This window comes from Mustela nivalis (genome assembly GCF_964662115.1).
Source record: "Mustela nivalis genome assembly, chromosome: 20".
Classification (NCBI taxonomy): Eukaryota; Metazoa; Chordata; class Mammalia; order Carnivora; family Mustelidae; genus Mustela; species Mustela nivalis.
The window spans coordinates 27,692,702-27,701,675 of NC_139039.1; the positions used below are offsets into that span (position 1 = coordinate 27,692,702).

An 8,974-nucleotide genomic window follows, 5' to 3' on the forward strand; every position below is an offset into this window, starting at 1 on the left:
TAAAATTCAGCTTCAGTTGCTAGCAACATACATTGACTTGGAATGTACATTCTCTGTGATATGCATACCTAGCTCTTAGAGCGTAAAAGAGTGCTACCCAACTTTTGCATGATGATGGCATTTGGTGTTCAAAATAGTCTCTGTTTTTATAAGATAAGCTCACAGTAATAAATGCATATTTGCAAAATTGCTCTGATCCATGGGTGTCTTTAGGGAAGAGACTCCGAGAGCTCGACATTTTGGGTCAGCCTCTTACAATGAGGAGAGATCTTGGGTCAAACGAAGACCAAGCCCTTCTGCCTGGATAAACATAGTGCTGGAAAGCATATCCCTGGGTGATCTGGGCTGCTTCTGGCTCTGCTTGAACCAGTTCGGGCAGGTGCATAGTTAACATTTTTTTAACATTTTTTAAGGCAGGAAACTGGAAACTTCTTTCTAAACCCCACTTGTCAGACCCTGGACTGGAAAGAGGTACTTTGTGTGACCTAGTAGCCTTAGTGCTTAGGTGGTTGTTGGTGCAAAGATCAGAGTCCCCTGCAGAGCCCCTTAAGAAAATGGGGTTCACTGGGAGGATTCCATGGACTCAAGGCAGAGCTGGCAAGGATCCAAGGTGGAAGGGGGACTGGCTACACGCTGTTTCTCTGTTTTGTGGACATCCAGTATCTCCCACATCTGTTTCTGCGTCTCCCTCTTCATTTACTCCTTTCCACCACCTTGATTCCTCTGCTTATTTAATGGTTTCTGCTTCTTCATGGCTTCAGCTTACATATGTCTCTGGCAATGATCCAAGTGCTGGTTCCCAGAGAGGGAAATCTTGTGGCCATGTTCATCTTGTCCCTTGAGGCCTATACAAGCTGTTAAACCAGCTTGCCTTGGGTCACAGGCCCACCTTTGACCAATCAGCTGTGGTCAGGTCATAGGGCGGAGTTCGCCGACACACAAATGGCTAATAGGAAGGCTGCCCTCCAGTGGGGACTGGGGCCTGGGCAAGGTTGTGTAGAGGAGAATACTTCCAAGGGGCTTGGTGTGTCCATGAGAGGACAAATGCCTATTGCTGGGATTTAAACTAGTATCCTCCAGAGCAAAGGTGGTTGGTGCTTGCATTCTAATTAACAATCACATACATGTTTATGGCTTTCCAAATTAGCAACTCGTTCCTCCTTCTTGCTAGTTTTGAGGCACCTCTACCTTCTAGGGCTTCTTATGGCACTGGGCATTTTATTAGGACAAAGGGAGGGCTTGTCCTTTCTGTCTTTCTAACAGTATTCTACACTGACAAGGCCTCACCAAGCCCCATGGACTAGAAGCAAAGTAAATATCCTTACCCAATAACATTGAGGGTTTTCTCCAAAACATCAAGTTTATGCCCCTGTCCTCAATTCCGGAATTCAAAAAGCTCTGAAAACGTAAATATTTTAATAACTTACTTGGGGAGAATCCTGATCTTACAGGAATTCACTGGGTGGTGTACATCCACCTTGATCCAATGTGAAGCCACTTACAGTTTGTGTTTTCCCCACTTAGTGTGAATGTATATATATTTTCTGTAGAAATGTTAACAGACCTGACTGAGTGATGCCTCAGATGCTGCAGAGCTTTGTAGAATATACTCGATGTGCACTGCATTCTTTTTTTAAATCAGAAAAACACCTCCATTTCAAAACATAGCTGGCCCCAAGCATTTCAAATAAGGGATTGTGGAGCTGGCCCATTGAAAGCAAGTCATAAATATATGACAGACAAATAAACAATAAAAGGGAGAGTTGGAGTGGAAGGAGACACAGAATAAAGTTGAAATCTAAAAAAGCATTCATATGGGAGACAACTCTGCCTTTACTTACCTTTGCGTTCCCATAGGCAAGTTCCTATACCCACTCGATACTCAGCTCTCTCTTCTCCAAAATGAAGAGAGCACAGTTGGATCATTTCTGCAATCCCTTCTGTGTTTACAGTCCTGCAATTCTGGGGTCCCAATTCCTTTTTTCAAAGCAGTTCTTCCTATCTGGCAGCAACCAAGATGCGGCAACCTTTTGTCAAGGCATTTCCAGTGGACACGCATTGTCCTTTCGCATTTCACACAGTGAAGATAAACTCAAACATACACATTGCTTTGACTAATCATTTTCCCAGTTTTCTTTAAAAAAAAAAAACACACAAAAACCAAAAAAACACCAAGCAGTTTCAATTGGTTGTGAGTTTTGACATGCAACTGTTGCATAATTATTAAATAATTCATTTTACTTCCCTCTGCATCCATGATGATTTCTATTTATCCTGCAAAGACATAAAGAGAGAACATTAGGTCATTTGTACAAGAATATTTGAACCGGGACTCAGAATTGCTCATTCTTGACGGGTGTGCTGAGATCACTTCCCTAGTTCTATTTTGAAGATAAAGTTCCTTTGTTACCTTGGACCATGGTTTGAATTAGGTTAACTTCTCTCTTTTTTTTCTGATTTATATGACGAGGTGATTGCTTAAAGATGGCAATTCTCCGACAGTACCGATCTGGACAAATGGTATCACTCCGTCATCCAAGGCAGAACCTTGGGCTCCTTCCAGGACCTTTCCCTCTCTCTTACCACCCACATGTTCAATTAATCACCAAGACCTGCTGATTTAAAAAAAAAAAAAAGTTATACTATGTTTCTGGCCCACAGAAAATCTGAGAGTGTAATATAAATGACACCCTGGTACCAACCTTCAGGTTTGTGAAATTGTAGCATTTTGTCACAAATCTATCAACCTTGGGTTTTTGCTTTGTTTTTTAAATAAACAGAACATAACAGACATAGTTGAAACCCCCAGTGTACGTCTCTCCAATTTCATTCTCCTCTCTCCTTTCGAGAGGAAACCTCAACCCTGATTGTGGTGTTTTTAATTTCCTCGGTGCTGATACTATTATATATTGGGCTGCATGTCTGAATGTTAAAATTTTATATTGTTTGTATCTACCTGCAGTTTGTTTTTCCCATTCAATGTTGTTCTTGAGATCCGTCCAAGAACTCGACATTTAAGTCTACAGTCGTTCCCCCTTCTCTGTGGGCGATACATTCCAGGACCAACCGCACATAGTTCTGAACCCTAATATATACTGTGTTCTTTCCTATACATACACACCTCTGATGAAGTTTAATTTATAAATTAGGCACAGTAAGAGATTAACAACAATAACTAACAATGAAATAGAACAGTTATAACAGCATGCTGTAATAAGAGTTGTGTGAATGTGGTCACAAAATCTCTTACTGTCCTATACTCCAACTTCTTCCTGTGATGCTGGGGACGATCAGATGCCTCCCTGGTGAGAGGCAGTGAGGTGAATGAGGTAGGTGTGACCCAGCTTCAGGCTAGGCTATTACTGACCTTCTGATTCTGTGGCAGAAGCAGGATCATCTGATCCTGACCATGGGTGACCACAGGTAACAAACCATGGAAAGTGGGACTGCCGATGGGGAATACGGACCCTTGGGGTTCATTCTTTTGAGCAGCTGTGTCGTGTTCTATTAGACGAATGTTGATGTCACTTATTCATACTCTCACTAGTGGACATTTAGACTGTTTCTAATTTTTTACCATTAGACACTGCTGCAGTAAATGCCCATGTGCCTAGATCCTTGTACAGATAGAGCGAGAGCTTCTCTGGGGACTGGTGGAGGGAGGCACCAGTGTCCAGACACTCGTGTGGTACAGAACCTTGATTTCTCTTCGCATACTTTTTTGGTCACAGGGTTATAAGCTTCCTCGTTTGGGAGCCACTAAAACAAATCTTCTGATAGTATAGAAAAGCTTTCTTGCCTGTTTCAGTAAGAAGCCTTACATGTACCATGGCAAGAGGCAGCGTCAGTGTGGACGGACCGGTGCTAGTGTGCATGTATTTGCAGTAATCTTCACCCCCAGCTCCCAAACAGAGGACTCCATTGCTTTGTTTTTCTCAAAAGCACTTTTATCTTCCCAAGATGCCCGTTACTGATGACCAGGCTTCTAGTTTCAATTTCGTTTTTTTTTTAACTTTTCATTTTGAAAAAATTTTAGACTTACTGAAAAGTTGCACAAACAAGGCAGAGTGTTTCCATAAGCCCTTCCCCTGCCTTTGCCTGAGGTTAGCATTGTGTGTCTCCAGAGAATAGTTTCCAAAACTAACATTGGTCCAGAACAATTAAGTGGACGACCTTATCTGCATGCACCAGTTTTCCTTCCTGTCTCCTTCTGTTCACGGATCCCATCCAGGGTCCTGGGTCATATGGCAGTTGGTTGTCGTGTTGCCTCAACTGCTTATGGTTTGTGAGCCATGTCTTGGTCTTCCCTTGTTTTTCATAACCTTGATATTCTTTTTTTTTTTTTAAGATTTTATTTATTTATTTGACAGAGAGAGATCACAAGTAAACAGAGAGCCAGGCAGAGAGAGAGAGGAGGAAGCAGGCTCCCCGCTGAGCAGAGAGCCGGATGTGGGACTCGATCCCAGGACTCTGGGAACATGACCTGAGCTGAAGGCAGAGGCTTTAACCCACTGAGCCACCCAGGAGTCCCATGACCTTGATATTCTTAAGGAGTACTTGATAGTTATCCTGTAGAAAATTCCCCAGTCTGGTTTTGTCTGGTGTTTTGCTCACGATTAGGTTGGGGTTATGGATTTTTGGAAAGAACACCTTGCAGAGCCAAGTGCCTGTCCCATCTTATGAGATGACAGGGGTACATGATGTCCATGTGACATTATTGGTGATATTAACCTCCATCACCTGTAATGCTGGGTTTGCCAGACTTTTCCCCTGCAAAGTTACTTGTTCCTTTCTCTACTCTGTTCTTTGAAAATGGGTCTCTAGGTCTGACCTAACCTTGATGGCGAGGGAGTAGGGATCAAGTTCCAACTCCTGGAGTGAGGGTATCAACATGTATTGTTGGGAATTCTTTTGAAAGGAATATTTGTGACTTCTCCCCTATTTATTTGTTTACTCAACAATTCATTTTACATTATGGACTTCTATATTTCCTTTGTACTCTGGGTTAAAATTCCAATATTGCATTGCTTAGTTTATGATGCAGATTGTTCTGGCTTTGGCCACTGGGAGCCCTTTCAGTGTGGCTCCCACGCCCCTTTGACACACCCCATCCTTTTGTTCTTCTGATCCCTTCCTGACTTTCTTCCATGGAGTCTGGTATCCGTCCGTGCCCAGGATAGTCATGTCTCTAGTATCCTAATGGTGATTTCCTATTTCCTCCCTCACTTCAATCAAGATAAATGAAAGATACTTACGGGATTTATTATTTTTTTCTTTTACTCAAGCTTTGATTCCTTTTCCTAATTTCAAAAATTGAATGTTTTCCCCCCAGACATGGGACTCTAAAGAGACCTGGACTTGAATTTCCGTTCTGATGCTTCAGGCTCTTTGGCATTAGGCTTCCCTGAGCCTTGCATTTCCTTTGTATCACAGAGGCACATGGAAAGTACCAAGATGCCCTTCAACAGACAAATGATAAAGAAGATATGGTTCATATATACAATGGAGTATTACGCCTCCATCAGAAAGGATGAGTACCCAACTTTTGTATCAACATGGACGGGACTGGAAGAGATTATGCTGAGTGAAATAAGTCAAGCAGAGAGTCAATTATACGGTTTCACTTACATGTGGAGCATAAGGAATAACACGGAGGACATTGGGGAGATGGAGAGAAGTAAACTGGGGGAGATTGGAGCGGGAGACGAACCATGAGAGACTGTGGACTCTGAGAAACAAACTTGAGGGTTTTGGAGGGGAGAGGGAGTGCGGGGTTGGGTGAGCCTGGTGGTAGGTATTATGGAGGGCACGGATTGCATGAAGCAGTGGGTGTGGTGCATAAACAATGAATTTTGGAACACTGAAAAAAAAATTAAATTAAGAAAACAAAACAAAAATACCCACCTTATAAAGTTCTCAGAAGGTCCAAATGAAGCCCCCCGCCCCCATGGCCTCCAGAGACTATTTGCTAACATGCAAACTGGGACAATGATGTGACTGTGCTCAGCTTTGTCCGCTGCTGTGTGGCACTGTCCACGGTGTTTCCTGAGCCTGGCTTTGACCAGAATCAAATGAGGAACTTGAGAAGCCACATTGGCTCAGTCTTCCTGACTGGGATCGTGGTGGGGTGGGTTCAGCCCTTACCTGTACTCTGGATAGGTGAGCCCCGGGGAGTTCCACCACAGTACGTGTGAGTCTGGGGCCAGGTCCGAAGGCGAACGGGGTTTGCTGACGGCCGGAAAGAAAGGATCCCTGCCTCCGACCTGGAAACGCCTGAGATGATGGACGAGTCAGGCTAATGGTTTCTAGATACTCCACTTCGTATTCGTGTGATCCTGCTTAGTCAGCTGCCTTTTATTTATTTTTTTTTAAAGATTATTTATTTATTTATTTGACAGAGAGAAATCACAAGTAGTCGGAGAGGCAGGCAGAGAGAGAGAGAGGGAAGCAGGCTCCCCGCTGAGCAGAGAGCCCGATGCGGGACTCGATCCCAGGACCCTGAGATCATGACCTGAGCCGAAGGCAGCGGCTTAACCCACTGAGCCACCCAGGCGCCCTTTTAAAGAGAGAGTCTGTTCTTGGGAGACCTTTTTCATTTAAAAAGTGCACAAAGATTACTCTTCTGGCAGGAACAAATAGAATGATTCTCGTATGGACTTTCTCTAATACTACCTTGGACTCCTTTCTACCGTTCACTCTCATACTTGCTCGAGTGCTCACCCACTCGCTCTCTTTGATTCATTACACACGTATGTATTACGAGATGATTACCCCAGTAAGGCTAGTAACACCCCCATCACCTTACATAATCACTGTTTGGGCTTTTGTGTGTGTGGTAGAACATTGAAGATCTACTCTCTCAACAACTTTCAAGGATAGCATTAATTGTGGTCATCATACTCTATGTTGTTAGATCCTAGAACTTACTCATCTCGTAACTGGGAGTTTGTTCTCAGTATCTCCCCATTTCCCCTCCCCCACAGCCCCTAGCAACCAACCACCATTCTACTCTCTGTTTCTATGATTTTTTTAGATTCCACACACAAGTGAGAACATAGGGTTATCTTTCTCTGTCTGACTTGTTTTGCTTAGCAAAATGCCTTCAGGGTCCACCCATATCATTGCAAATGGCAGGATTTCCTTCTTTCTCGTGGCTAAATAATATCCTATTGTATATGTATATATACCCTGTCTTCTTCCTGGTTTCACTCATCAATGGACATGTAGGTTGTTTCCATTTATTGTTATTGTGAATAATACTACAGTAAACTTGGGGGTGCAGCTAGCTCTTTAGGGTAGGGATTTTATTTCCTTCTCTGTATCGTCACCAACACTTGTTTCATCTTTCTGAGGCTAGCCATCCTGAGAGGTCTGAGTTGATAGCTCACTGTGGTTTTGATTTGCATTTCCCTGATGATGAGCAACACTGAGCATCTTTTTATGTACCTGTTGGCCATCTGGATATCTTCTTTGGAAAAAATGTCTATTCAGGTCCTTAGCTGGAAAAGACCGGAAAGCTTCTATCGCTTTTCAGAGGAGAACACTGACGCATGGAGAGGCAACTTCTCAGAATCACACAATTGCATAATGCCAGAAGCCAGGCCATGGAATCCTGTCTTCTTTCTACAAGCCTTGATTTCTTTTCTGCCATGTCACCTTCTTTTCCATGGAGGCGAGGCTCAAAAGTGCTGACACATCTGGGTGGCACACTCTGGAGAGCTCATGCATAACACTAGCAAGACCTGGAACAGAACAACTTTCAACACAAAGATGGTTCCAGATTTGGGAGGAAATTTTCCATTTTTCTGCATTGTCCGGGTTAAACTAGTGTGACAAATGACCTTGCAGCATTGTCTACTTCTGAAAAACAAGTAGCAGGAAGTACTCATTCTTAAGTGTTGGGTGTTGATAACCACATCCAAACAAGATCCTCCAGAGAACAAACACAAACTTTAGACCATAAGACTTTGGGCAGTTAATATTAAACACATTCTCTGACCTACTGCCTTTTAGCTTTTATTTCCAACCTTTTCCAGGCCAGAAGGTAAAAGATTAGGGGGCATCTTAGTGTAGGCAATGCTGGGATTTGTTTTGAATTCTATTCCATATGTTTCTTTCTTTTCTTGTGTATTGGTATGTATACCAAAGGGGCTTATTTGCAATAACTTATTGACCCAAAACTTTAGAGAAATTGTCTAAATGTGATCATAAAACAGTAAGATCATGTAGAACAAGATAAGCCATATCAGCAGTGCCCTCCCCAGATACGTCACAATCACTATCAGTGGAGGCTTGAGAGCGTCTGCGGACCTGTGGATTCTCAGGGAGCTGCATTTTGGGTCGTGTCCCCCGATAGCGGCAGAGGAAAGTGGATACCCCTGGCTATACGCATCCTTAAAATTCAGAGACCTTTCCCCAAGTGAGCCCAGACCCTCCTTCCTTCCCCAACGGTGAGAACCACCTCCTCCTGCAGATGAGTTCAGACACCAGCAGCTTGTAAAATAGAACAATAAACACTGTATACAGATCCATAGGAAAAAAAAAAAGTGGCTGAGACCTAGACAATATGTTTTTAAAATGTGATGGTCACAGAGACCCCGGTGGAAAGTTCACAAACGGGGCTCACCTGTTTTGATCATCTCTTGTTTATATCCTGAATGAAGAGGTTCGTGTTACTAAATTGTAAGCGAAAAAGTCAGAGAGTTTAAACTGGGCAGAGACGCAGGATGGCAGCAAATTAAAAGATTGCTCTTTCCCTTGACCCCACCCCTTGGTTAGCCCAACTGCAAAGTTGGCGTGGACTTCCGTCATCTTCTAAATTTCTACCTCTCTGTGGGTGCCTGTATTTCTGGAATGCTCACCCAAAATAATGAGGTCGCCCTGTCTCCCCTGGTGTCGATTCTGGGTTGTTTGGGGACCTGGCTTCTCGGAAGGAGTTGGTCTCCAGACTTTCTAGTAAAGGGTGAGCATAGAT

General features: G+C 43.3%; 1 long non-coding RNA gene across 1 annotated transcript; it reads right to left on the minus strand.

The window, feature by feature from the left end:
- Nucleotides 1–1,831: 1,831 nt before the first annotated feature.
- LOC309855453 lies at nt 1,832–7,618 on the minus strand. Its single transcript, XR_014306808.1, has 4 exons — nt 7,447–7,618; nt 6,145–6,263; nt 2,411–2,615; nt 1,832–2,274 (listed from the first exon to the last, which is right to left on the minus strand). It is a non-coding gene; the product is annotated as an uncharacterized lncRNA (long non-coding RNA).
- Nucleotides 7,619–8,974: the final 1,356 nt, after the last annotated feature.